Source organism: Mustela putorius, unplaced genomic scaffold (genome assembly GCF_011764305.1).
Source record: "Mustela putorius furo isolate JIRA1106 unplaced genomic scaffold, ASM1176430v1.1 tig00000174_pilon_pilon_pilon, whole genome shotgun sequence".
Lineage (NCBI taxonomy): Eukaryota > Metazoa > Chordata > Mammalia > Carnivora > Mustelidae > Mustela > Mustela putorius.
Genome location: NW_025421304.1, coordinates 41,136,386 through 41,164,088, shown reverse-complemented (window position 1 = coordinate 41,164,088; position 27,703 = coordinate 41,136,386). Strand labels below are relative to the sequence as shown.

Sequence of the window (27,703 nt, the reverse complement as noted above, 5' to 3'; positions counted from 1 at the left end):
ACAGTTTGTGCTGCTTCCCGATCGCTGGCTTGGAACAGCTAAATGACAAGGCTGCCGACCAACCGCGGGCCCCACAGACGGGCGCTGGGAGTGAAAAGGCATTAAGAGGCGAGGGGGGTGCACGGGACGGCCCAGCCCCACCCCTGACGCCCGGAACCGGGGAGAAAAGCAGCTCAATTTACCAACACAGGGAGGCCCCAGCTCGGGGTGCCCCTGGGCAGGGTACCGGCCGGAGGGCTGGGGGGGAGGCCACGAGGCTCCAGAGGGCACCCAGGGGCAGGAGCAAGCCAGGAGGGACCCCTCCCCTTGGCGAGGGGCTCTCTTGTTGATCTGGGGCCAAGGAGGCTCTGTCCTCCTCCAAGTGACTGGGCTCTGGCTGGCTCCCAGAAAGGCCCCGAGAACACCCTCTCCTTTCCCGCGCTTGGCATCACCAGCACACGGGGGCCTCCCGAGCCCCCTGAACCCCAGCCAACGACTGTCGCCGCCTCCCACCCCGGACGCACTGAAGATCCGAGGTCACGCGGAATCTTGGCACGCTCCCTTCTTCCCGGGACACATTAATCCGCGGGTGCTGACGCCTCCAGGGAGGAGGGCAATGTTTGCAGAGCCCTGTTTGGGGTGCTAAGTGCATCCTTTTACATCTGCCAGGTTTAGAGTTCTAAGTGAGATGACACCAGGGTTCGCGCAGAAGCGGCTGCGTGTGCCCCCCACGCCCTCCCCCCGCGTCTGCGCCCCTCACGGCAGGCTGGGCGCCCAGTCTCCACGAAGCCCGCCCTACTCTGGGGGTTCAGACCCCCCCCACACACGCTCGCACTGTGGGTACCTGCTTCCTGAATCTGACGGGCCATGCGGGTGGGGTGAGGGTACTCTGAGGAGTGCAGACCCCCGGGCTCTAGCCCAGATCCCCTGAACCAGAGTCGCTGGCCGGGTCTGGGAAGCTACAGCCATGGGGCATGCTGAACGCAGGCTGGAGGTCAGCCTGGTGCGCCGAGTCACGCGTGGGAAGTTCCGGGCAGCTGCCAGCAGTGCCACGCAGACTCCCATTCGATCCCTAGGATCAGAGACGGGCGGTAAAGCAAGGCTCAGCGCCCACTGGCCAGCCAAGTCACCGGACCAAGCCTGTCCCTGTCCCCTGCGTGTCTTCACACACGCCTCTGGAGTCAGGGAGCCAGGACCCAGGAGGACCAGATTCCCCAGGGGCCTGCCTCAGGGTCCTACTGCTCAACAGTGGCACAGAAACAGGACAGGTCCACCGACTCTCAGCTCCCCAGCTCCCCCAAATCCTAAGCCCAGGAGCATGCCCCCAGGGCTTATCGTGGCACCAGAGCTCCCAGGATGTAAGTTCTGCACGGCACTGGCCTTGTCAGGCCTTGTCCCGGGACACACTGAGCATCCTGGACCCCAGCAACCTGCTCCCCACGGCCTGACCTCAAAGTCTGTCTCCCTGGCCCCTGCCTCCCCATTCCCTCTTCAGAACTGCCACTTGCCTCACTCCCAGCATGGAAGGGAGAGGGAAAGTGGTCTCTGTCCCTGCAGAGCACTGCCACCCCCCACCCCCCCATGCCCCCGCTCAGGGAGCCCCGTTCCTAGATTCTACCCCAAACCCTTATTAAAGCCATTCACCAGGTCAGGCCCAGGGCGTGGCTCTGCACGCAGGGAGGTCGGCCAAGCTGCCAGGCTCACATAGCGCCTGGCAGGCCAGGGACACCATGCCTGGGGTTAGATCATGGCCTCGGTCACTGTCATGGTCTCCGCTTGGGCCATGGAGCAAAACAGCACGGACCGAGCGGCTCCAACAACAGGTTCTTTACTTCCTCGTTTACAGGTCTGGACGCTGAGGTCCAAGACCAAGGCACTGCCAGGGTGAGTGTTGGGTGAGAACTTTCTTGGCAGGGTGCACGTGACCTACGACCTCACATGACCGAGACAAAGAGCTCACCGGTCTGTTCTCGCTAAAACCCCAATCCTACCAGAACGCGGCTCCTCCCGTGGCCTCGCTGAACTTTAATTACGTCCTCAGAGGTCCTTTGTCAGAACACAGCCACACGGGGGGTGGGGGGTGGGGGAACTAGCGCTTTAACTTAGGGCTTTGGGGGGCACGGCACAGGCATTCCATTCCTAACAGCGATCCCTGCTCCCCCCCTACATGGGTCAGCCACCGTGGCCAGGCTTTCTTGGGCCAGCAAGACACGTGACCTCCTGGGGGTCAGTTGGGGCCTGGATTGAATGGAGCTGAATGTGTCCCCTCAGCTGAGGGAGGAAGGGGCCAGATGAGGCTTGCCAGGCTTCTCTGTGTCCCCACAAAGGAAAGACACCAGCCGTGCCCTCCTGTCCTGGGGTTCAGCCTCTGCTCAGCTCTCGAGCTCACCACCTGCTGTCCTAGGCCTATGGCTTCTCCAGGAAGAGCACACCCACGCTCACTTCTCCCCCACTCACCCTCTCTCCGAGCCATCGCTTTTCCCCTATCACCACCGACTTTCCCACTGCGGGGCAAGAATACCTGTCCAACCCAGAGTCCTCTCTTGATCTTGTACACCTTCCCCACGGTTTGCAGGAGCTCCGTGAACGCTGACAGAGCAGACATTAAGAGCTGAGGGACCGAGGAGCTTAGCAAAGTTCTAGCCACAGGGCCTTTGCACATGCCATTCCCTTGGTTTAGAGTCTCTTCCCCTAGAAATCTCCTGGACTGGCTCCCTCACTCCCATCGAGGCTATTACTCAATAAGGCTCACCCTGGCCTGTCCACCTGAAAACCCCACCTTGCCCTCACCTCCGCACCGCCATCCCCTTTCCTTCGTAACAGTCTGAGGTACACCTAACTTACCCCGTCCGCCGTCTGCTGCCCCAACTTCTACGTCTGGTCCAGGAGTTCAGGAATTTCTGTCAGCTTAGTTTAGTCCTGGAACCCCGGTGCCCAACACAGAGTAAATGCTCCAAAAATGTTGGCTGAATGGAGTAAGTGTCACATTTGTGAATTCAAACCAGGCCTGGATGATCTTTTAGGGCTGGTTCTCACCTAAGACTCGATAGGTAACGATCTTCCTCCTAGCCTGGACCACAGAGAGCTCTGCCACAGGACCCGTGGCTCCTTGGAGGGGCCACTCTACTCAGACGAGGGCAGGTTAGGGAACCACACCGCAAAGAAACCGTGAGTGGGAGCTCCCCCCACACTCGGGTAGAGGGAAATCCCCCAAGCCCCGACCCAAGTCCCTCAGGAGTGACGCAGCCAATCCTGCTGCCCCCAGATCCCCAGGACATGTCGCTCTGACCCCAGCCACCCTGCCCACAGCAGGCCCAGGCTCCCAGCTGACACAGGCTGCCCAGCAACGGGGCCAGGCTGGATTATCATACATTACGACATAATTACTCGGTGGAAATTTACAATACAAAGCGCCCTCCCCAACAAGTTGGCAATAGAAGGATTCCAAGGATACAAAGCAGGCTGTGTGTGTGACTGACCCCCCCCCCCAGCTGGCCCCAGCCAGAATTTCAAAAGAAGTGGGTGGGTTGGATGGTGCAGAAAGCCCTGGTGCACCCCAAGGCAGAAGTCCTGCCCAGGGGAGGGCCCCGCTCTGTCCCACCACCCCTGCCCCGAAGCCCACTCGGGTTCCCCGCCCCCCACCCCAAGAGTTAGCATCACTAGGGTCCTCTCTGCTGAGGCTTCCTAAGGACAGAGAACCACAGATCCTGAGCCACAGACTGGCTGTGACCTGCACGGAGATGGAGCTTCCAACTACCAGGCGTTCGTCTCCTGCATGCCAGGCACTCTGTCAGCACAAGATACGACTGTGAACGAGACAAACCAGCTCGCTCTCTCTCTCTCCCCCTGTTCTGGCAGAGCTGACAGTCCAGCTGGGGTGATAAACAGTAAAATACACAGGAAATGCATGTCAGGTGCACGAAAAGCACTGGCAGGGCCACAAGCAGTGGGTATGCAAAGGCCCTGGGGTGGGACCATGTGCAGTAAGGGAGCACCATGCACAGCACAACCAACAGTGCTGCTAAGATTACTTCCAGGGGATCCACCTGAAGGGACCACTCAGCCCACTGCGTAGGGAAGAGCAGGTCCAGGTTCCAATCGCCCTCTTACGCTTTCTCCTCGGCAGCACAAAACCAGGAACAGCTACCCCATTCTTGCTGCAGAAGAACAAGAGATAATATAAGCAAAGGGCCAGGCACACAAGCTGGTGAGTGGTGGGAAAAAGTTCTCCAAGCCTTCGCTGGCCCACCTGTAAAAGGGGTACAGCCCTGGACCAGGGGCACAGAGAGGCTGAGGCACCCATGCTTTCATCAACTGCGAGCCCAAGTGCATCAGGCTGTGGCCACACCCACTGCAGGTCACCGCACCAGCCCTGAGTGAGGCCCCTAACCCCACCCCGGCCCACACTGGGTCCCAGCCGCCATGCTATGGCTATCAGTGTTATTAGGGGCATTCAGGTGGAAACGCTGACAAGGGGTTACTTATCCTCTGCCCATAAAACCCAGGGCCGGCCATGCAGTGGCAGCTGTCCAGCACCGCCACCCCAGGGGCCCCCACACAGCATCTGGGGCTGCTCTGGCAGTCCCAGAATGGGGGGAGGGCTGCTGCCAATCACCAAAGCCCAGTAGGCCAGCAGGAGGGTGTGGGAGGAGCCGGCCCTGAAGATGCCCAAGGCGCTCCCACAGCCTCCCAGCACCAGGTGGCTGGCAGCCACAAGGTTCAGACAGGGACGGTACCTGCCTAGAGCCACACAGCACCAGCCACTGCTCTGCCATCCATGCTCAGCTGCGGCAGCCAAGCCCAGTCTCTCTTCTGCTCTGCAGAAGGGAACCAAGCCAAGGAAGGCAACCCCCCACCTTCCTGTCCTTAGGAGCCAGCCCACCGGCGTCTGACCAGCTTGGAAGGCCCATCTGAGAATCACAAAATCCTGGAGACCTGGGGAGCTGTGGGACCGGCCAGGGACCACCTCGATTCAGGGCCTCTATCTCTACTGCTGCCAGGTCACCTTGCCTTGTCCCGGAAACTCTTGCAAAGGTGGAAAGAATCCTTAGGCACAAGGGACAGGTTGTGCCTACCACTGCAACTCTCTGGAGCCACGGATCGAACCCACCCAGCCACCCCAGACCTCCGTGCCACTGTCACACCCTGGATGGGGGACTCCCTCTCCAGGCTCCGCTGCCTCCTCTGAGCAATGGGAGGGTAGGAGGACTCAGAGGACTAAGGCAGGCACAGCTGGGCTGGGGTGCAGGGCAGGAACTCAGAGGTCCCTGCTGCAGGACAGTGGGGTCCCTGTCGGGCAGAGCCCCCTTGCCCACTCTGGCTGGATCCGAATCACTCCCTCCATCACCCTCAGCAGGGCCGGTGGGCCCCTGGACACAGCAGCTGAAAACAAAGTACATGGAACGCACAGTCCACTTCTCAGCAAGAACTTCCCCAGGGTCCCCTGAGCACTCGTACTGGGGTGGGGGGGCCTGCATCCCTGCTCCCTCCTTCCAGAAGGTCACCCACCCCGTGGCTGCCTCCACACCTGGCGCTGCCTCCACACCTGGCGCAGCCTCGCTCAGCTCTCGGAAGCTGCCAGGGGCAGGTCATCCCACCTCCAGGAGGACATGGGGAGGGGGATATAAAGGCAGCCTTCAAGTTCTGCCATCCGGGAGGACCCCGCCCTGCCCCCTGGGCAGGACAACCCAGGGGCCTGCGGAAGATCCCCCGGGGTTGGCAGAGGCCAGGCAGACATATGAGGTACCCAAGGTCACCCCACGCCTGGCCAGGGGAGCACCTGCCCAGCCCCGGGGCAGTCTCTCCTGGACCTGGTAGGAAGGACACAGGGTAAAAACTCTACATCGGGCATAAAACTGTCACCACACCCGGCACACACCCCTGTCCCCAGGAGGGCTGAGTTTCTAGGAAAACAGGGCTCTGCTTTGGGACACCGCACAGCCCCGAGGCCTGGGAAGAGGTGGGGGGCTCACGGAGGGGCAGCGCCTGGCTCCCGCTGGCTTTTCAAGGGTAACCCCGAAACCTCTGCATTCATTCCAAGTCCTGTTGGGAAAGATAAACTCTCCCCTCTCGGATTCTGCAAGACCTTCTATTTCCAACGTCCGGTGACATCCGAGATCACGTCCCTTGACGTGTGCCTTTCTCTTCAGAATCCACGCAACTCCGAAGCATTTGGTAATCCTGTGTATTAAGGACGCACCATAAAAATAAATTGCATTGTAAAAGGGGCCTCTTAACAGACAACCTTGGCTCTAGGGTTAAATGCCTAATTTCACACTATTATCCACAGTGGGATCAGATAAATTCCCAGGCCTGCTCCTGTAAGGACTCGGCCTGGTGCAGAGTGGGTTAAACTGGGGGGGGCGGGGGACCTCTTCCAGGTAACGCTCCCTAGAGCTGCTTTAATACCAGAAGATTCCTCGGGACCAAATGCTCCCGAAGACAGCTGTCAGACACATTAAAAAACAGGAAGAAAAAAAAATACACACACACAAAAAATGAGACAGCGTACCAAATGCCAAAATATCATGAAAATTCAAGCAGCTAAAACAAATATAACCATAAAAAGACTGGAATTCTAGAAAAGCGATCTCTGCAATTAAGCAGTTTTCTGCTATATAGTGATAATCACCTAATTATACTATTAATGACAGTTCAACCTGCTTTGAAATAAAAGGACATTCTTCCATAACAGGATGCCAGCTGTTAGTTACAGATGTCAGACATCTTTAAAGCATTATTATTAAAGGGGGAAAAAAAAACCCTATAAAATGAACACATCCATATTTCGCTCCCCGCCCCCAACGTGGGAAAAAAAATTCACCATTAGCCACGTTGCGCCCAAGCGAAAAAAGTGAAAACAGAATGCCACAGCCCGAGTGGGAGATCGGAAGTGGGGAGCCGGGGTGGGGGCGGGGGGGGGTAACCCCAACCTCTCCGGGGCCTGTGCTCTGGCGTTGGGCGGGGTGGAGGGAATGCAGCCACGTTTTGGGGTGGACTGACCACCCCAAAAGAAAATGCAATGAGGATCTGTATATATTTTAAGGCATCTTTAATTCCTTCCAATGAAATAATCTCCGGAACCAGGATGTTTATGCCAGATAATAGAGCTCCCGGCGATCCTGCCAGAGCGAGCCTGGTAAACACACGTTGTCAGACTCGTGGCGGGGAAAGCACTGCGCGGTGGCCAGACCGGGAGGAAGTGCTCGCAGGTCAGCCGAGGTGGCAGCGGCCGGCCGGCCCGCCCCCGGTGCGTGGACCCTGCAGACATCTGCGGGGGCCTGTCCCCCCTGCCAGGGTTTCTTCCAACTGGGTGCGCCTTTGACATTCAGCAGTGCCAAGGTGTAATAAACATCCAGCTTCGTCACCCGACAACAGGCAGCCACATTTAATTAACTGGAGTGTTAAAAAAAAGGGGGGGGAGGAAGGGGAGAGGACGCAGAGAGTAGCAGCCACTGAAGGGGGGGGGGGGATGAGCCTCTTCAGCACACCGCTGGCCGGGCAAGCGCAGGGCACAGAAGCAAGCCTGATAAAGCCGGGTCCCAGCCGTTACATCCCATCACCCCCAACCCGGGACAGCAGACTCCGATAATCCTTAAGGGCTTCCTTAAAGGCCACCCCCCCCAAGCCGGCCAAGTGTCCAAGACAGCAGGGCCAGGCTGCAGACGAGTGAGGAGACCCAGCCTCTAGAAGCGCTAGAGAATCCCACCCAAATCTTGGCAGAGCTGGAAGGAGGGCAGCCCGGCTCTGTGCTTTCTGGGAAGAACACCTGCCACATTTCCCAAAACGGCTCCCCTGCGGCTCCTGGCCTGGTGGCTGGGGAGCCCTTCAGAGGCGGGGTGGAGGTGCCCAGAAGGCACGCTTCTGTAAGGTCACTCCAGTGGCCTCCTGACCCCGGGGCCTTGTCAAGCAGGGGAGGCGGCAGCGCTGTGGAGTCTCGCTCCTGCTGACCCTCGGGGGCTAAGCCTCGGGTTTTAATGGGATAGAAAAGGCTATGTCAGAGGCCAACAGAGGATTTCAGGGCTGCTGAAAGGCACCTTCCCAGCTCAGCTTGACCTTGCTGTGTGACCCAGGCCAGCCACGCTCCCTCTCTGAGCGGCAGCTGCCGAAGGAACACGGGGATTTTCCCAGGCCAGATCCTCACTACAGAGCTAAGGAAAAGCATCCTGGAGGGCCAGTTAAGCAGTTTACAACTCCCACGGCTGGCCCTCAATAGCTTCCTTTCTGTCCCACAAGAGCACCAGGGCCAAGCCAGCTCTGCACCAGTTGGACGCCCTCCAAGAAAAACTCAGGCTCCAGGGGCTGCCTGTCAGAACCAGACGGGAGGCCGAGGGGCCCCTCCCCCCAAGCAGGGGGACTGGGCCTTTCCCAAATCCAGCCTCCAGAACCCAGCATGGGCTGTCCCGCTTCGGCCCCGGCCAAGGAAGCAGTGCCTGCTCCAATTCTCCAGAAACCCCCAGAGGAGGGAGGTGGAGGTCACCCACATGTGCCAGCATTTCATCCCTTTTCTATGGAACTGGGCTTTGGAGAAATCTCTCCCAAATTCCCAGTAAGTTTCCCAGAAACACTTGACAGCCACTCATGTGCCATGGGTCGGTTCCGAGGGCCGAGGGCCTCCCGGCTCTGCCCTCACCGCTGGGGCGAGGGAACAGCAGCAAAGGCCACCATTCGGCTCTGGAGAGTCTCCAAGTAACGCGCATCACTGGCCCAGCAAAGCAGCAGGTCCCAGGACACTGCTCCCCTTTCCAGCTGGGAAAACGGAGGCCCAGGGAAAAGCGTGCCGCTCCTGACGAGCCTCCGGGGAGCCAGCACAGGACGGAGCACCCCCGCTCCGCAGGACACAGGAACACCCGGGGCCGCGCAAACCCACGTCCACGGACGTTCACGGCAGCGTGAGTTGAACAGCCGGGAAACGGGAAGGGCCCAGACATCTGTCCGCAGAGGAGCAGACACAGCGGACGCGGTTCGCCGCACGACGGGGCTTGAGGTGGTCGTGGAGCCGTGACGCACACGCCGCGGCTGATGAACCTCGCGGGCACGGTGCGCATGGAAGAAGCCGGTCACAGAAGACCACATGGCGCGGGACTCCACGTGGACGGGCAGGTCCCGGGAGACACACAGCTGATGAGCAGCTTCCTGGGGTGCAGAGGACGGAGTGAATTGGGGGGACTGCCATCGGGGGCAGGGGTTTCCGTGAGGTGAAAACTGTTCCGGGCCCCAACGGGAGTGGTGGCTGGCCAACTTTGGGAATGGGTTAAAAACCACGGAATGGCACACTTTATAACAGAGGCTGGAGAATGGGGGTCGGTACCGCTTCTGGAGGTGGAACGCTGAGGTTCAAACCTTGGCTCCACCGCTTTCTGGCTGTGTGACTTTGGGCAAGTCACTTAACCTCTCTGTGCCTCAAGGTCCTTCTGCCTCTGCCAGTGGGGCTGGTGAGAACAGTACCTGCCTGACAGGAAAGGGGACAGCTGCATGGACCAGTCTGGGGGTCGCCCCTCGAACCCCTGCCCATGGTTTCAGGCACCCCTGTAAACAAGTCCGTCCGTGCCCCAGAACCCCACCAGTCCGAATTCACCTGACACCCAGGCCTTTGCCCACTCACGTGGGATGTCCTGATACAGCAGATGGAGACCCCCCCCCCCCACCGCTTCCAGGAAGCCCTCACGGCTGATTCAAGATCTCCCTTCCCTGGGACCATGTACACGTGCACGCAGACACGTAGACACGTGTACACCCGACCCCCAAATCTCCAGGCTTGTTCCCCAAGGCCCCCGCCAGCCTGCAGGTCCAGCACCACCTGACAACGGAAACTACCCCTTTCATCACCACGGTCACTTGGTGGTTTCTGTCCCCACCCCCGTCCAACTCACTTCCCCGTGTCATGGCTCTCCCTCCCACCTCCATGCTCTTGTCCCCGACACGCGACCTAGCCAGCCTGATGTCCGTCATGGCCCTGGCCCCCGCCTCCCTCATGTGGGCTCCGATTAGCTCAGAACCGTCCCCAGACTTCTGTCTCTCCAGTGTTTAATGTCCCAGGTAGGTCACCTCCCTGCTCCCCGAGTTCCCTATGGCCCCCAAACACAACAAAGGCCCCAATCCGGGCTCCCAGGGCCCTCCTGCTCCCCGCCCCAAGCATCTCCCCAGGTCACGAGCCCAGCGTCGTCCATGGGAACTTCCTGTGACAACAGAGATGTTCTCTTCCTCCGCCATCCCACATGGTGGCCACCAGCCCCACACGGGCTATCAAGTACTTGAAACGGGGCTGGTGTGACAGTTTTGATTTTGTTTCATTTTAATGAATTTTCGAGCCAGTGACCGTGGGGGCGGTTTCCTCTGCAACACCCACTGCTTCTTCAAAATCTGCTTCCAACACCGCCTCCTGCAGGAAGCCCTCCCAGATCACTCCAGCCCCGAGGGAACTTTCCATCCTCCAGGCCCCTCCAGCGGTCCGCATCCCTCCAAGCGCAAAAGCTTGCAGCCCAGTCCCAGCCAAGTCCCTCCCCTCCTCAGGTGGCCAGGAGGGCCTTGCAGGCACGACCTGTGACTCACTTTCGATCCTGCCCTCCGCCCCTCTCAGGCCTGGCACCCAGCAGGTGCTCGGGAACTGCCCCAGCAGCTGCAGCTGCAAGAGACCGGCAGCTCTTTCCAAAGCAGGGCAGGCAGAACAAAGTTGGTTGCGGGCTATTTGCTTTATTACTCCTTCCACTCAGCTCGCCCCACCGGTCTGACCCGCCGACGGCCTCTCTGAGCAGAGCACCTGGGAGGGGACAGAGCCCTGAGTCAAAGGCATCAAAACCAGGATGAAAAGCAGGCAGGTGGAGTTATTGGTTTCAATAAGCCAAATAAAACCTCACACGCTTTTCATGAACCTCTCTGCAGGCCGTGATCGAGTGGCAGGCTTTGTCACCCAGCAGGTGTCTGTCCGCCAGCAGCCCACCTGCAGACCCCAAGGGCTTCCCAGCCCCCCACCCGCTCGCCCCAAGAAACACTGCCAGAGGCTGGGGGGGAGGAAAGGGCGAAGTCTTCACTCCCCCCGGCTCCCCACAACGTTCCCTCTTACAACCACACACTTGGCAGCCTCCCACACACTCTGGGCTCTGAGCATCTCCCCCGATGCCAGGGCCGCGGAGGCTCCCGCTGACCCAGGGCCAAGGTTGCCCACAGCTCCCCTGTCCTGGCAGAAGCCCCCAGAAGCTGCTTGGGAGCCTGGGGTTCAGACAGGCGACATTTAATCCCATCTACACTGCTCAGCCTGCACTCCGCCTCCCCACCCTCCCCCACCCCGGCCCCCTCCACCGCCCCTGAGCCACTGCTCTGGAAACTTACTGCAGGAGCGTCTGTCTCAGCCTGGGAACCCGGAGGCGCGCTTCACATCTTGGCTCTAACCCCGGAAGCTGCCAGAAACCTCACTTTTCCGTGTCCTCCTGTGCCAGGCAGAGGATCGAAACCCCCACCCTCACCGCTCCCCCACGCCCAGAGCTCAGCAGGAAGTGGCCTCAGCCCCATGCAGAGGCGGTCCCCAGGGGTGACCATACGGATGGGCCTGTCCAGGCTGGCGGCAGGCGCAGGGGCCCCAGGGAGGGCCACCAAAACCCACACACATCTTTGCAGCCCCGAGGCCTCCCCAGAGGCACGCCACACCGGTTCCCAAGAAGCAGGGAAAACACACATTACCACGAGACCCCAGTCGCAGGCCGATGCGCTCTGTGCCCCTGCACCAAGCCAGGGAGGCCTGGAGCACCGAGCCCCGGAGCTCCCAGCCCCAGCCCGAAACAAGACGACGGTGCCGGTGGCACTCACGACCATCCCGACGGCCGGGAAGTACCCCAAGGACCACGCGGCCCGCCCCGAGAAGCACTTGAAACGTACAGACCCTTTCAATTCTCACGGCCAGCTTGGGAAGGATCCTCCCGCACATCCGCTGCACGTGCACACCGCGGCACGGAACCCCCGAGCCCCCTGTCCCGGGCCTTGTAAGGAGCAAACGGCAGAGCGCAGATTCGGACGCTGGCCGCCTCGCTTCCTCGTCCCTGAGCTCCAGAGCTCCACTAGCCCTCAAGGCTGCCTTATGAATAAGGAGCTACCTCGGAGGCCACTCCTGCTGGTGACACGCTGGGAGCACAGAATGAGGAGGAGCCCGTCCTCAGGGGTGAGCCCGGACGGGCTCCCAGACTCCAGGCAGCAGACGGGGAAGGGCGGGCGGGACAGGCAGGCAGGGGAGCCCCGGCGAGGCCTTGCCTCCGCGCTGGGAAGTCGGGCTGCCAAGGGCACGCAGACCCCGGAGAATTGGTCCCACAGAACCAATCTGGAGAGGTGATGATCCTGGAGAGGTGACGTACCATGAGGTTGGAATACGGACAGGGGAGGGCCTCTTCCAACTTGGAGATGTACTTGGCAGCACAAACCGCACTTATACCCCAGGACCAGAGGGTGCCCGTCAGAGGGGACTGTCATTTTTATGGGCTCGGCAGCACAGAGCCCCGGGAGACCCTAAGATGGGCCGAGGCAGGAGACAGTCTCTCAGGGTCACCCTCAGCACCAGCGGGCTGTTGTGCAACTTGGCGGCGGCGGCGGGGGTGGGGGGTGTCAGGAACCCTCTGACTCAAGCTTCTTTCTGTCGAGCTGGTCGCGGCTGGTCTAGCTGCAACCGTGCCGATGAGCTGGGAGTTACCAGCCCCATCGACAGGCCGAGAAACTGAGGAACAAGGGCACACGGTCTCCCACGGGCCTCCTCCCCACAGAACCTGCCCTGTATCTGGGTCAGGAGTCCGGCTGGCTGCCCTCGCCACAGATCCACCCCGGCGTGCTGACGTCAAGGATGAATATTCATGAGCCTATCCGGTTCTACACTTTCATTTCTGGCCCAAATTAATAATTTACCACGGCGTTTCATAAAAACCAGGCAGAGCTCATTAGCAGCCCCCCACAAGGCTCCGCAGCCGTCGCACAGACACCGGTGACGGGGTGAGGGGCTGGTCATCCCCCCCCCCCCCCCCCGGTCTCAGGAGACAGCCCTTCTCTGTATGGGGCTGGTGAACCTGCAGTGAGGGAGTGAGGGACCCCCTCTGCCGTGAGGGGGATCCTGTCGGCGCACCAAGGCCTCTGCTCCAAGCATCTTCAGGACACATTAGCAGCCGACTGCAGAAGAGAGCGACCTCTTCTCCCCTGGTGGAGGGAGAAGGGAGAGCCACCACCTGCCTAGTCGTGGGGACCGCAGGTGGGCGGCGTGTATGGAACAGTTTCCCAAGGAGACAGGGTTCGCACCCGCGTCCCGCACGCCCCCTCAAGAGCCAAAGCCTTGCCCCCTCCAAACGAAGCCGGGATGCCTGTCCCTCCTAAGGGACATGGTGTGACCCCTTCCCCCCCGGGGACTGGAGCCCAAAAAGCCAGGCAGTTCACCCTGGTGAGCTGGGATGTGAGCCTCCGGAGCCCCGAGCAGCCATGTACAAAGCAGAGCTTCCCTGAAGCCGCCAGGCTGCGAGGGAGCCCCGGCCACACTTATGGGCCGCGTGGAGTTGCTCAGAGGGGCAGCCCCTTCCCCACAGAGGCCCAGGTCACAGCCAGCGTCGACCAGGCAGATGTGAGGGAGACGGGCCTTCCGAGGATGATTCCAGGGCCCGGCCGCCCAAACCCCTCCGAAACCCCGCCAGCACCCAGGGTTCCCTGATGAGGCCCCAGGAGCTGCAGGCCAGAGACCAGCGTACCCCACCATGTCCCTTCTGAGAACTCCTGAGTGACCCCACCCACGAGCACAATAAAACGAGGGGTTTCAGAACCCCACCTGGACTCAGAAAGACGTCCTCCGTCCCAGGGCATCCCGGCGCCCTGCAGACGACTCCCCCCCCCCCCCCCCCCCCCCCCCGCCGCTCCCCCAGCTGCGGGGCTGGCCTGCCCACCCTGGGCCTGGCGTCCCATGCGTGGCGCTGGGGTAGAGACAGCCTGAAATCTGTCTGGGAGGGAAACTTCCCAAAAGGGGAACGGGGAAGGGAGGGGAGAGGAAGGGGGAGAGACACCTTTGTCCCTGGGCCCAGAAGACCTAAGATGAAGGCTGCCGGTGCTTCTGACACACATTCCCAGAAGGGGGGGGAGCCGGCGCCGGTGTGAACCGCCCCCCCATGCAGCTGCCGCCCTGCCCTGCCCACCCCACGCGTTACTCCAACTGCTCCCCAGCACGCAGCTCGCCTGCTGGGCCCCTCCTGTGAGCTCAATTAAGACCCAGGCATTGTCTCCTCCCCCCTTCCTTTATGTTCCCCGCCGGCCCCCCTTCCTCTTGTCAGATAATCACGGGAAACGAGCAAACGGTTGACACAGTTACCAAGACAACAGAAGTTAGGACTGGCGAGGAGGTCTGAAAGCTAATCCTAAATGAATTATAGGGCAAGAGTGACAAGGGGGTGGGGACCAGGGTGGGCCAGCTTCAAAGAGGGCCCAGAGCAGGAGACAAGGTGCCGTCGGCCTCGCGCCCCTGGCCGGGTGGGCTCCACCATCCTCTTGAGGGTGACGCGGGGGTCCTTCGGGGTGGGGAGGTCGAGGAAGGAATTCATTAACGGGAAATTCTCCACTCAACATGGGACGGCACCGGCATCCTTCAACCGGGAAGACGCAGGGTCTGGGGCGCCCCCAGTACAGCTCTTCTGATTTGCGGGGGGCGTAGTGGGAAAAGAGCAGGGATGGTCTGATCAAGGCGATTCTGTTTCCTTTACTTATTCAGAACTTGCCCTCCTGTGACCACAGCGCTGAGCACGCCCTGGCTGGCCGACAGCCATTTCGGGAGCCTGAGCACGGTCAGGCGCCCCGAACTCCTCTCTGGTCCGCCCATCCCCGTGGGGGCCGACCGGCGATGCCACCCCTGCCCCGGCCAGCGGCCCTGTCGTGAACGCCTCAGCCAGGTCTCTGGGGGAAGGGCCGGCTTCTCTGACACCAGCTCAGAGCCCGAGGCACGGGCAGCACGAGGCCTACGCGGGCGGCCGCAGGTGACAGCTCCAGAGCTTGGGGCACGATGACCTCCTAGAACGCTCAGACCCACCGTGCTGGTGCCATTTAAACAAACGGAGCAAGTGAGGCCCAGAGAAGGTAAGGAACCTGCCCAGAGCCACACAGCCAGATGGGCGTGAAGACAGGATGGAACCCAGGGCTCTCCGCCCGGCGTGCTCACCTTACCCAGTGCTGCGGCATCAGAAAAGCTGCTGGCCCTGAGCCGCTCGGGTCCTGCCACGCCCCTGCCCTGCCCCGCAGAGCCTGCCAACAGCCTCAGCTCTCCTGCCAACAGCCTCAGCTCTCCGTCAGTCAACACCCACCCCCTCTGGAAGGCCACCCTGAACAACAGGATACCCCTCCCTCTGGATTCCTCCACACCCCCTCTCCCCCGGCCCTTGGGGCTTTCACTCAGGCAGGACTCCCCTCCAAGGGAGCTACAGCCCCATTCTCAAACTTCCGGGGGACTCCGTCACCCAGCTCAGCTTCCGTAATCGGGGCAGCGTCAGGCCCGTGCGCACACTTGAGCGAGCAGGAGAATCCCCTGGAGGGCTGGTGAGCACACAGACTGCCAAACCCCACCAGCGCTTCTGCCTCAGGAGGCCTCGAGGAGGGAGGAGGGGGTGTCTCCCCTCAGGAGAACCCGTACCTCTCACGGCTCCCAGGTGGGGGCCGGAGCTGCCGGCCCGGGAACCTCACTTTGAGAACTGCCAAGATCTTCGCCCGGCTCAGCCTCCCCTCTCTGTACTGTGGCCTCCCCGTGCAGGCCCTACAGCCAGAGGGCCCCAGCCCGCCCCGCCTCCCACAGGACCCCAGCACTGTAAGGAAAGCCTCTGCTGACTGCTGGAGCTGTCTTCCCAAAACAGATGGGCCCAAGGCGTGCCGCCATCCAATCTGTCTCCACCTCCAGACTCTCCCCACCTCTCAGCGCCTCCACACTGCCAACACAGTCTAGCCTGCCACCTGTCTCTCGCCTGGGGCCATGGCAGTCCCTCCATGCTGGTCTCCCCGCTGCCCCGTGGCCGCCTGGAGTCTCCCGGAGGCCTGCAGCCAGCGGGGAGCTGAAGGCCAAGTCCTGTGACCCCTCCTCTCACCCTGACCCCGCTGGCCAAGGGCAAGCGCCCTGTGGCCTCACACACATCCCTGGGGCCCCAGGCATGACCTCTGCACAGGCATGACCCTTTGCCTGGGCCCCTGCCCCTTACGTTTCGCCAGGGCTAACACCTCCCTTTCTGGCCGCCCGGATAAAGCAGCCTGCACCTACACTCGAGCTACCCCCCGCCCTTCCCCTGCTCCCTTGCATCATGGGGCACCATGCAATGTGCTCATGGCTGGAACGGGCACTCCAGGCGGGCGCGCCCTTCGGGGCTCCTTGGCCGCATAGCCCTGTGCCTGGACCAGGGCCTGGCGTGTTGGAAACATGTACTGAATGAACAGAAAAAACTCCGCTGCTTTTAAGGCCTGAAATCACCACCCCCAGCCCCACGTATAACAGAATCAACTGAGCTCACACGTTGCTGGCCTGCTGACATCAAGGCCTTCCAGAAGGTGCTTCCAACTCGCCCCAGGGGTCCCTTCCACCACCCAGCTTTATCCCTCACCAAGCTCTCTCCCTTCTCTCCAAAACTATCCTTCCTGGGAGGCCCACAGTGGGGGAGGGGAGCAGCCCAGCCCCCTGCCAGGGTCAGCTCCGCCTCCACCAGCTGGGCCTGTCTGCCCTGCCCCCACTCTGAGGGCAAGAGCGGGTCCTAATGCATCTGTTTGGCTTCCAGGGTCTGGCACCTGCGGGAGCAGAGCCCACGGCTACCGGCGGCCAAAGAGGCCCTCCTGCCTGCTCACTCTCTCCCCCCACGCCTTGGGTCCAGGACCCTCATTCTGGAAGGTGCTGCACGGGACACCACCGGGGGCGGGGTCCCCACTGTTCTCGGAAGGCTGCACAGGCTTCAGAGCCCCACCACTAGATGGCACTGCTGAGAAGCAGGGTAGGAGATAGGGCTTCCCTCTCAACCCGTGGTGGACAGGTGTGGGGGCTGGGTTTACCCGTGAGGAGAAGGGCCAGCTCCCATCACCTCCTCCCTGTGGCCTCTTAGAAAGTGCCTCCACCCCCACCTTAATCCCAGTAGGTGCCTCCCCTGCACTCCCAGAAAATTCTGCACACACCAGCATTCGTCCCCCTGGATTTCTGAACCCGCCTGTCTGCCACCACCACCGCAGCAGGAACGGCCCAGCGTGTGTCCTCAGCCTTCCCAAAGTGCACTGAACATGCTGAGTATTTTAAGAACAGCTTCCTTATTCTTGTTCATCCTTCCTCACTGTACAAGCCTCCTTCCACTCGGCCTCACTCCGTGTTCCTCACTTCCAAGGCCGGCCTTCAGTGCCGCTTCTTCCAGGGAGCCTTCATGGATTTCCTCCCTCAGGGTGATCCCAGGAGATTCTGGCCTTGTTCCTGAAGCAATTGGGAGAAAAGACACAGACTTCTTTTCTCCCTGCTCCTGCCTCCACACCTCGACACAGCACAGGGCCTGGCACCATGGCAAGGGGTTAGAGAAGGGGTGGGCAGGCCTTGTTCAGCAGGGGTAGGGGCACATTCTAAAAGGAGACAGACCTGTTCCTTGCCCCCCGAGGGCAGAACTGGGTCAAATGCACACACACACTGTGTGTTCTGTGTGAAAAGCAACATTCTAACAACCCTCAGTGGCGACGCATTCTCTCTATCAGGAACAGGACCCCTACGAGACCACTAAAAGGAGAAAAGGGAGGGTTTGGGCCATCTGACCTCTGAGGTCCCTTCCAAGTCCAATGTTCCGTGACTTCCCAACCCCACAGGCCATTAAGCAAGTGGCCAAATGCCCACTGGGCGGCGGTCCAGGTCTGGTCAGAGGGTGCTTCCTGTCTCTGCAGGAGGAAGACCAGGCAGCCGTGGATCCTTCGAGGCCAAGGCCGGGGGCTTCTGGTACGGGGTGGGCTCTGGCTCTGGGGGCGAGACGTGGGCCTGTCTTCCCGCAAACCCAGCCGCCCCCCACCCCGCCCCGCCTCAGCGCCCCTCAGCTTCCAGCATGCCTGTGATCTGGGCTGAAGGGTAACCACCAACCCCAAGCGAGAGCTGCGGAGGGCCTGGCATCAGTGGGAAAAAAGCCGGAAAAACGCATTTTCCCCTAAAGACTTGTAAAAAAAAGTCTCACTGATTTTTTTTCCCTTTTACCCCAAGCCTTCACAGCTCTAAATATGCCACACTTTGTAATTTTACGAGCAAACCAAGCTATACATCACACGGTTTTATGTTCCTAAATTAACAAAAGGACTTTAAATCTATATGGAGCTCTTAAAAACACACAAAAAAGCACGCCATCTATTTTTATTCCCTCACCCCCAAATTCCCTCTTCCCTTCTAATGCACTCCCCCCGCCCCCCGCCCAGTGGCTGCGAAATTCCAGCTAATCCTGCAGCCAGACCACCAAGGACAGACAATTCCGAATATGGCAGAGGACCTGCTTTGCTGAGAACCCCAAACACAGGGGTTCCACTGCCCTTTGGGAAAGGCTACTTTAGGGGTTCCAAAAGCTTGATTTCCCCCCCTGCAAAATAGACTATCATAGGGTGTCCCCTTGCAAATGAAGACGCCCCATCTCCCAACCCAGTTTCAACATAAAGTCTCAGGAGAGCTACAAGTCTGCAGGTCCTGCAAAGGCTCCTGACCGCTCGTCGTCTCAACCGCAAAATGCCAGGGTGGACCGGATGACTGCAGGGCCCATCCGCACTTGCCCCTGGAGGGAGGAAGCACGGGGACACGGGGACACACACACAGACACACACACACGTCCACATCCAGGGGGAAGAGGGACAAGGGACAGGGAGCACTAGACCGGGGACAGAAACCCAACTCCAGACACTTCGTCCCACGGCTGGCTGTCCCTGGGAGCTGGGTGGCCCTGGCCAGCTGCCCCTCTAGCCTTCCTCCTCCTGAACCGAAGGAAGAGAATCCTCTAGACCCGGTCTAGGCCAGGAATCCAGGTATGATAATGACTGCTCCAAGAGCATAAAAGAAAACTTTTCCTGACTCTCAGAGTCAAGAGATAAGAAGCAGGAGTGTTTCCAGTGGGGCTCGATCAGATTCCCACCCAGGGAGTAAGAACAACACATTTAAGCAAGAAAAAAAAATCTTAATGAGAACCAAATTGAGCAGGGGGGTGGGAACCAACCCAGGCCCCTCTGAGAAGGGCTGGACCGCAGCTGGGACAAAAGGGCCCCTGGCTTTCCCCGCCCCGACAGATGGAAATGTGGCAGCCCCTCCCCAGTTCTCAGGGGTATCAGAAGATTAATTAGTGACTGCCTGGAAAGTGCTAGATGGGAGCCGAAATGCCTGTCCCCGCTGAGTTTCGGAGCTGTAAATAAGCAGCTTTCTCAATCGCCACTGAAATAGCAATGCTGTCCTTTTATCTGACTCAGATCCCTCGGAGCAGGCCTTGGGTGGTTCCTGAGCCCGCCCCAAAGCCGCGGCTTTGCTTAGGACCCAGCCAGAAGCCCCGTCTGAGCTCCCATCACCCCTCCATGGGAGGCATCTGAGCGGGCACCTGAGGACGGGGAGCTGGGGGCCTGCCCTCCCCACCAGCCCCCTCCCTCAACAAAGGTGGGCCTGGGCGGAGACCCGCACCCAGCCTCCCACACTGGGGCCTTCTGGCGGCAGGCGAGGGAAGAAAGAGAAATCCAGGCAGCCGGCCACAGGCGGCCCGGGCACCCTCAGCTCCCCCAAGGCAGGGGGACGCCCACGTCGCCGGCCAGCCTGTCGGAGGCCGACCTTGGAAAGGGGGGGGTGGTGGCAGCTGGGGGCAAGGAGATGTCAGACGGCCTGACAGCAACCGCCAGCACGCTGTGTGGCTTGGGGCCAAGCCCCAGCCGTCTCTGGACCTCAGTTTCTTCCCCGGAGTCTGGAGTGTCCTTCCCAGCAGTGGCCAGTAAATCCTGAGGGGCAGCCGGGGTCACCCAGAGTTCAGCATGGGGCCAGGGTGGGGTGAGCTGACAGCTGCCGAGTCCTCCCTCCGTGAACTCCAGGAACAAGATAAGGGGGCCGGCAGGGCAGGGCGCCACCGCCGACACCAACCGCCAGCTCCCTCCCTCACTCTCCTTCAACAAATATTTATTAAGCTGGGACTCTGGAGCCGCGCTGCCTGCGGTCAGAGCCCGGCCGGGCCGCTTGCGTCCTGTGTGACCGCGGCCTTGCCGTGCCTCAGTTTCTTTCGCTGGCCAGTGGGATTCAGTATACACCACAATGGGCACTGAGCGGGTGCCCCATAAGAAGTGGCCGCCACCGCCTCGTCCTCGGTGTTCTATTATGGCTGCTAGGGTCTGGCACTGAGCTGGGCACGAGGTAAACGCATGGTCCCTTCCAGTCTGGAGCTTGCGGGCTGGTGGAGTTCAGGAAAGACGGTAGCTGGGCGCAGGCGCACAGGGAAAGGAAGTCTTCCAAGGAGCATTAGAGAGCCCACCCGTCCGCCAGTCCCCAGCTTCCATACCACATGCCCACACCTCTCCCTCTTGGCATGACGAGCGCGCCCCCCCTGCTGGGTACCAACCCTCCCCCTGCACCCCGCCAGTGAAGGAGCATGCAGAAGCCAGCTACACGGTCATGGGGTCCAGGAGGTCTGGCCCAAAGACCTGAGTTCAAGTCCCAGTTCAACTACTAAGCAGCCCAGTGATTTTCTGCAAATAATTCCACCTTAATAATAACAATGTGTGTGCACGGGGTGGGGGGGGGGCTGGCTGGCTGAGTCAGTAGAGCATGTGACTCTTGATCTCAGGGTCGTGACTTTAAGCCCTATTTTGGGTGCAGAGCTTACTGGAAAAAAATCATTTTTATGCTAGCTATAGCTTGCTATAGCTTGCTAATTGTTAACTTTGTTGCAGGCTCGTAGGCCTGTCCTCACCAGATGTAGCAAACACAGGACACAGCTGAAATATCTGCCTTGTTACAACTGGTCGGCACTGCTATTGTAGCCCCAAAGCTTGCCACAGACCGCAGAGCAGGCGTGGCCATGTGCCAATAAAACTTTATTTACAAACACAGGAGATGGGCCAGGGATCGCCAGCCCCTGCCTCATACCATACTGAAGGAGATACCATTACCGATCCCAGTTCAAAAATGGGAAAAATCGAGGCCCAGAGAGCTCAAGTCACCCGCCCAAGGTCCCAACTTGTACGAGGTAGAGCAGGACACGTTGCTGCTTGGCCTGAGTCCTGTCACCGGTCAAGGAGGAGCAGCAGTTGAGGACTGTGAACTGCCTCGGGGTGAGGGCTGGACAGGCAGGTTCTGGGCCCTGGCTCCCCACACTTACAGATGCAGCCTGGGGATCTAGCTGTGGGGCCAGAACCAGGTCCCAAGGCTCCAGAGCATTGGTGTCAGGCCTCCAGAGACCAGGAAGGCTGTGCCTCTTCTCTAAGAGGTGCCTCTAGGCCTCTCCTTTCTGGAGCAGTGTGGCGGGCAGCAGCCGGTTCCACATCCCAGCTCTGGCCAAATCACTAGCCCCTTTGAGCCCCCCTTTCCTCGTCTGTGAAATGGGCAGCCACATGCACGGACCTGGGAGATGGGAGAAACTCCTGCAAAGCACTCCCAAGGGGGTCTGACAGTGGTCAAGAGAACTAGGCCACTGCCTACTCTGAGCTCATAGAAGCAGGGAAGCAAAGCCACTTGACCATGGTTCTCCCCCATGAAGCCTGTAAACTGTAACAGCAAAATTATAAAGTACAAAACCCTAGTGAGGGAGTTAAAAAAGAGAAAGCTAGAAGAGAGCAAGGTGACAAACCTCTCTCCACAGGCTGAGAAATGACTTGTGCCCTGACCTCCCCCGGGGGCCAGGCGGGCAGACCTTCCCCACCGGGCACCCGCCCCCCCCCCACCCCGCCCTCCTGCCCCTGGGGCTTAACACCAGCCAGGACTGATTTTCCTTAATTGCTCTGAATTTCCTAGCCTGACACTTCCTCCTTTTCTTTCTGAATGCTCCAAGTGTAAACAGAAAACCGGTCACCTGATAAATAGTAAGTACCAGCAGCCACCCAATGGCAGGTGAAGTGGGGTGTCGATTACAAACACCTGTGCTTTTAAGACACCCTGTACTTAAGAAGATTCATTCTTGCCACAAACATGCACTGAGTGTCTATGAGGGAAGGGGGGCTCCAAACAGGAAAGAACTCCCCCTGCTTTCCTGCAGCTCCGGGTGCAGGGGGGAGGCCCACAGGAAGAGCAGCTGGGGTTCCAAGAGCCCCCATGCATCTCGCCAGCTCTCGGCTACCTATGGGGGAGATGGCTCCCCACCCACCCCCCAGCAGCCCTGTGCTAAAACGCAACCCTTTTGCAAATTGGGGGTTCCTGATTCTAATTTGGATCAGATCCTTCAAGGGCAGTGTGGAGGGAGGGAAGCGCTGGATTTGCATTTCAGGCCGTGAAGGGCAAAGAGACCAATACAAGAGCAGACCCTGAGAAACACACTTGCTACAAAAGCGGTGTAGACACCAAGCATTAAATGCAGACCATGTCAGTTCCTGGGAAGGGCTGGGGACCTAAAACAGCCACAGACACTCAGAAAGAGTAACTGTACAGATTTCATCCAGAACCCATTAGTCTTTCCTACTTTTCTTTTCTTTTTTTTTTTTTTAAGTCTGTTGGCCTCTTGGACGACCTCCTCCCCTTGTCCAGGTTCACCCTGGCAAGTGCCAGATCCAGCAAAGCTGGGTCCCGTCCAGGCCATTTGTGGCTCCCACATTCCTCCCATGGAGCGTGGGGCTTCTGTGGGAGCCTCAGCCAAAGTGACAGGAGCTTCTTCTGAACCTACAGTAAAAAAAAAAAAAAAACCCAATCCCCACACCCAGCCACCTGCACCTTCCCCCAGCAGAACAGGGCAGAAATTACCCTCCACAGGCAGCCTCTTATGCAGCATTTTAGAAGCCCCAGTGTGAGCCCAGAACTTCCTCTCCTCCCCACATCTCCCCTCCCCCAGATCCATGGACCGCCCCCCCCCAACTTCCACAGGAACTGTGTGCCCTGCCAGGGCAGATCAAACTCTCAGAGGCGAGAAGGGAGGAGAAAACCAGCAGTCGCAGGCTGCCATGTGCTCCTGACCGGCGGGTCGGCGGCCCACAGAGGGCAGGCCTAGTCAGTTACTCCCCACCCCAGGGACACTAGAAGGGGGTGACCAGGAGGCAGCCGGAAGGGCCCCAAGGGTCACCGAGGTCCCCACCTCCTTCGCCAGGAACCCCTGGCTTCCCAGCCTCCCCTCAACCCACATGTCCTTATTTTTCAGGTTTCAAAGTCCAAACAAGGGGAACTCACGAGGGGCTCCCCAAACCTCCGGCTGTCACCCCCTCCCCGCCCCTCCACTCTGGCTTGCAAGCACGACTTGCCCCGAAACAGAAAGTTACACGGCAGGCGGCTGTCAGCGCGCAGGAAGGTTAGGGAAACAGGAAGCCACGCCACAACCACCCTCCGGAGCTTCCCCGGCCCCCTCCTCCGACCTCGGCAGGAACAAAACCTTCCAGGGAAACCCGGGCAGGAAGGGGGGCGGGGGGCAGGCGCGCGGCGCTCGCGCGGAGACGGCGCAGGGGGCTGGCTGGAGGCAGAGGGGCGGGAGGGGGGCTGGCTGGAGGCTGGGGGCGGGAGGGGGGCGCAAGGCACCGATCGGGGCGGCGTGCGGCAAAGTAACTTCACACCCGGGGCTTAATTCACCTCGGAAGGCGGCGTGCCCCGGACGCTCGCCGCGCCGCGGCGGCGGAGCCGGCTCCGGGCAGACAAAAGGAGCGAGACGCGCAACCCCCGGCGGCGGCGCGGTGGGGGCGGCGGGCAGGGTGGGCGCTCCCCGCCGCACGTCGCGCACACACCGCCCGCTGGACCGCAGCGGGAGCCGCCGGGCCGCGCGCGCCCACCCGCCCGCGACATGGGGAGGGGGCTGGGGGGCTCGGCCGACCCGCTGCCCCGACCCAGGCTGCGGGTCTGGGGGGTGGGGGGGTCCGGGACGCGCCGGCGCCGCGCGGGACCCGGGGAGGCGCGCACCGCTTGCTTACCTGGTAAGTAATACAGAGGCGGCTTCAATCCAAACATGATTCAAATTAGAATTCCATAGTGGCCAGAGAGGGATGAATTAGGGGGAAAAAAATTTTTTTAACCCAGCAATGAAACAAAAAGAACCGTCCGAGCCAAGGCGCTCAAAAATGTCCAAAACAATAAAATAAAGACAGAAGAGCGATTCCGAGAGCAACGGAGAAAAATGTCTTTTTTTCTTTCTTTTTTTTTTTTTTCCCTCCCTAAGACGATGGAAGGGCTCTCTCCTGGGCCAGCGCCCGGGCAGTTTCGGCCACCTCGGCCCCGGGGCAGATCCACAAGGAGGTGACTGACGACCGAGGACGGGCCGGAGCCTCCACGGCTGCCCGGTGTCTCCGCCGCCGCGTGTGTATTTTCTGCCTTTTGGACTTGAGATGCAAATAAAACGGCGGAGGGGGGCGCACGGCGGAGGGAAGCAGGCGGGAGCGCGGAGAGGAGCGCGAGAAAAATAAAGGGGGGAGGTGAGGGTGATGAAATTGGGGGGTTGAGATCTTCAGGGATTACTCATTTGAAAGAAAAAAAGGAGCGAGAGAGACAGAGAGGGAGGGGGGGGAGCAGCCCCAAGACGTGTGAGTAGCAATCTCTCCTCCATTCAGCCATTTGAATGTCAAGGGCGAGGGTCAAGGGACCTGTTTCCAACAGGGTTTCACGTTCAGAACCAGAAGGAAAAAGGAAGGGGGGGGGCGGCGGGAGGGGGTATCTCTTGTTGCCAAGGAGAAATCGGCTTTGTTTTCGTTTCCCCTTAGCTACTGGGTGAGGAGGGGCGGGGTGGGGGAGAGGAGGAGGGGGCGAGCCGGAGAGGGGAGAGGAGAAAATTAATACCCAAACAGCCAAGAAGTACCGAGGGGGAGATTTCTTCTCGTAAATAAAAGAGGCAGCGATTGCAAACAAGTCTCCGGCAGGAGAAAGCAGGCCGGAGAGACGGCTCCCCTCCCCCCTCGCCACCAACAACCCCCCACCTTTTTCTTTCTTTTCTCTCTCTCTCTCTCTCTTTCTTTTTTTTTTTTTTTTTTTTTTTTTTTTTTGTTATCTCCCCGGGCCGGCGTCCCACCACTGACTCAGAGAGCAGGGGTGGGGGAAGGAAGAGAAAGAACTCGCGGGGGCTCAGGCGCCCGGGCAGAAGGAGCCGGAGGAGAGCGGGGAGGCGAGCGCGCGCGGCGGTGGAGAGCCCCTCGATCAATTTTCATGCAAGAATCATTATCGGTAAATTGGAAAGCTGGCTGCCTGACAGCAGATTTGTCTCCCCTAATGAAAGCGAAAGGGTAGGGGCGCAGCGGCGGGCGGCTGCAGGCGGCGGCGGCGGCGGCTCCTTCCGTCTCTACGCGGCATCTTCCAAGAGCTGCATGCTTTGCAGAGCGATAATAATAGTTTCACTTGCGAGCTTCTCCCCGCGCGGCGGCCGATCCGGGCCGCAGATCCGTGCGGACTGGGATCCGGGCGCAAGACAGCCGGGCTCCCCTTCTCCGGACGCGGGCAGGGTGCCGCGGCTGGCGGCGGGGCGCTCCGCTCTGCCCCAAAGCCGGGCCGTTTGCAAACAGTGGGCGGCCGCGGGCGCCGCCGGGCCCCCCTCGGCTGCCCAACTCCGCGCTCTGGCCGCCCGCCCGCCCTCCCCTCCCACGGCTGACAGCTGCGGGAGCCGGAGTTCACCCGCTGCCGGGGCCTAGGAGGAGAATCCCCAAACCGTGCCCCGGGAGGCTCTGGCCAGCCTTTGGTGAACCCACGCGGGACTGCGGAAACGCACACGCCGCCCAGCTCCGGGGAGCTCCAAAGGCGAGCAGCTCCTTTCTCTCCTTTCTCTCCCTCGCGCCCCGCACCCCACCCTTAAAAATCCGTGTTGTAAGTGTAATCAAATGCTTGATACCATCTTCCACACTCTCCCTGCACCGGTGCATTATCAGATCCGGGAAGGCATGCTTCCAGGCAAATAGACCTAATAAATGCTATTACTGGGATTCTGCAAGCCGCGGCTGCACCATAGTAACGAGCGCCCTGGCTAATTTGGTTTAAGAGAACGATCAACTGCACCCAGTGTGAGTGTGGAGTCTGTATCTCTCCTCCCCACGCCGCCTCTCTTTCACACCAGCTCAAGAAGGCCCCATGTGATAATTCCCCAAATCGAAGGGGAAAAAACCCTGCCGCCAAACCACATCCTGTGCGCTCATTGTCCAGCCCAGCGATTTTAAAGAGACAGACTCCCTCTCCCCACGCCCCCACACACTCTGGAACGCGCGCTGCAACGCCGCCTCTTGACGTGACGGCTTATTTTCAAGCCCTTTTCCCTTCTGAGGGCCTCTCGGTGGCCCAACCAGCCGGAATCGCGGCCGGGTGACACTAAGGGGTCACCTTTTGACCCCACAGACAACCAGCCTGCTTTGAGGAGCAGATCTGAGCCCGCAGGTACGCAGGGCGGGGCCCCGCGAGCTCGCCAAACTTGGGTTCCTGCCAACGCTCCCCAGCCCCTGCGTACATCAGGGGACCCCCGCGGCAGCCCCGGGGTCCCTGCTAAACGCCGGGGCTTCAGATGACAACTGAACTCCCGGAATACGATACGCTAGAGGCGCGCTCCGGAGGGCAAACTGGAGGAGGTGGGGGCACCAGGCGTGCCTCCGGACCCTCTAGGCCACTCACGCGCGCCCCCACCCCGCCAGAAGACTCAGATGGGCTGGGCGGAGCGCTCGGAGCCGCGGGAGCGAGGTGGCGCTCCTCCCCGCCGCCACCAACGGCTGGGTGGGTGCCGCACGCCGGCGGCCGCCTGCTCGGCCGGGGGTGCGAGGCGCGTCTTTTAGTCCCCCGGCCCCGGCCGCGCCCCGCCCGGCGCCTCTCCCCACGGGCGGCCGGGCGCGCGCGGTCACCCGGGGCAGCGCCGGGGCCGCTGACCTGGAGGAAACCGGCCACGCGGGGCCGCCGGCGCCCGCCGCCGGCATCTGGCCGCTCCGCCCCGCGCTGACCCCGGAGGTCGCTCCCGGCCCTCGGCGGCGGCGGCCCTTTGTTTCCGGGGCTGCGTGGCGGCGCGCTCGGCGCTCCCCGCGCCTCCCCCTGCGCTCGCCGCCGCTGGCGGCCTGGCGAGGGAGACAACGTTCCCGGCGCGGCGGGGTCGGGGTCGGGGTCCAGCACCTGCCCGCCCCCACCCCCCTCCCCGGCTCGGCTCGGCTCGGCCTCGACTTGGACCCCAGCTTTCGCCTCCTGCCCATTTATCACCCACTTATCACCCGCACGCTTGATAACCTGCGTCCCTCTGGGAGTTGGGGTAACAGGGCGCGCGGGGGGGGGTCGTGGGAGCTGCCGCCCACGCGCCCCTCCAGGTCCCTCATAGGCTTTGAAGATCTCTGATCCTACTGGGGGGGGGGCGTGGAATTAAACTATTTTTAAGAGACCCTAAACTACCAGTTTCTGTTGTCATTCTTTTATTGGTTTTTAATTCTCCAGGATTACATGAACAACAGTAGTAATTAATACTAAACCTTCCTCTACTGTATATGCTAATGGCAGGAGCCATAAAAATTAATTTGCAAACATGTCATTACACAATAGCTATACAGGCAATAAACCTGTAATTACGGGCCAATCACAGGCAGGGTACAGAGGGAGAGATGGTCCCCCAATCTGTTGGGTGCCCCCCCTCCCCTGCTAAAATGGGGAAGATGATGCCAGCAAGGAGCTGGT

General features: G+C 60.5%; 1 protein-coding gene and 1 long non-coding RNA gene across 6 annotated transcripts in view; one reads left to right on the top strand and one right to left on the bottom strand.

The window, feature by feature from the left end:
* GSE1 (Gse1 coiled-coil protein) overlaps nucleotides 1–27,703 on the bottom strand; it is a 387,483-nt gene that overhangs the window by 76,170 nt on the left and 283,610 nt on the right. The gene's annotated exons all lie outside the window — the stretch shown is intronic.
* LOC123391034 lies at nucleotides 23,133–27,420 on the top strand. Its single transcript, XR_006605676.1, has 3 exons — nucleotides 23,133–24,006; nucleotides 24,249–24,385; nucleotides 25,103–27,420. It is a non-coding gene; the product is annotated as an uncharacterized LOC123391034 (long non-coding RNA).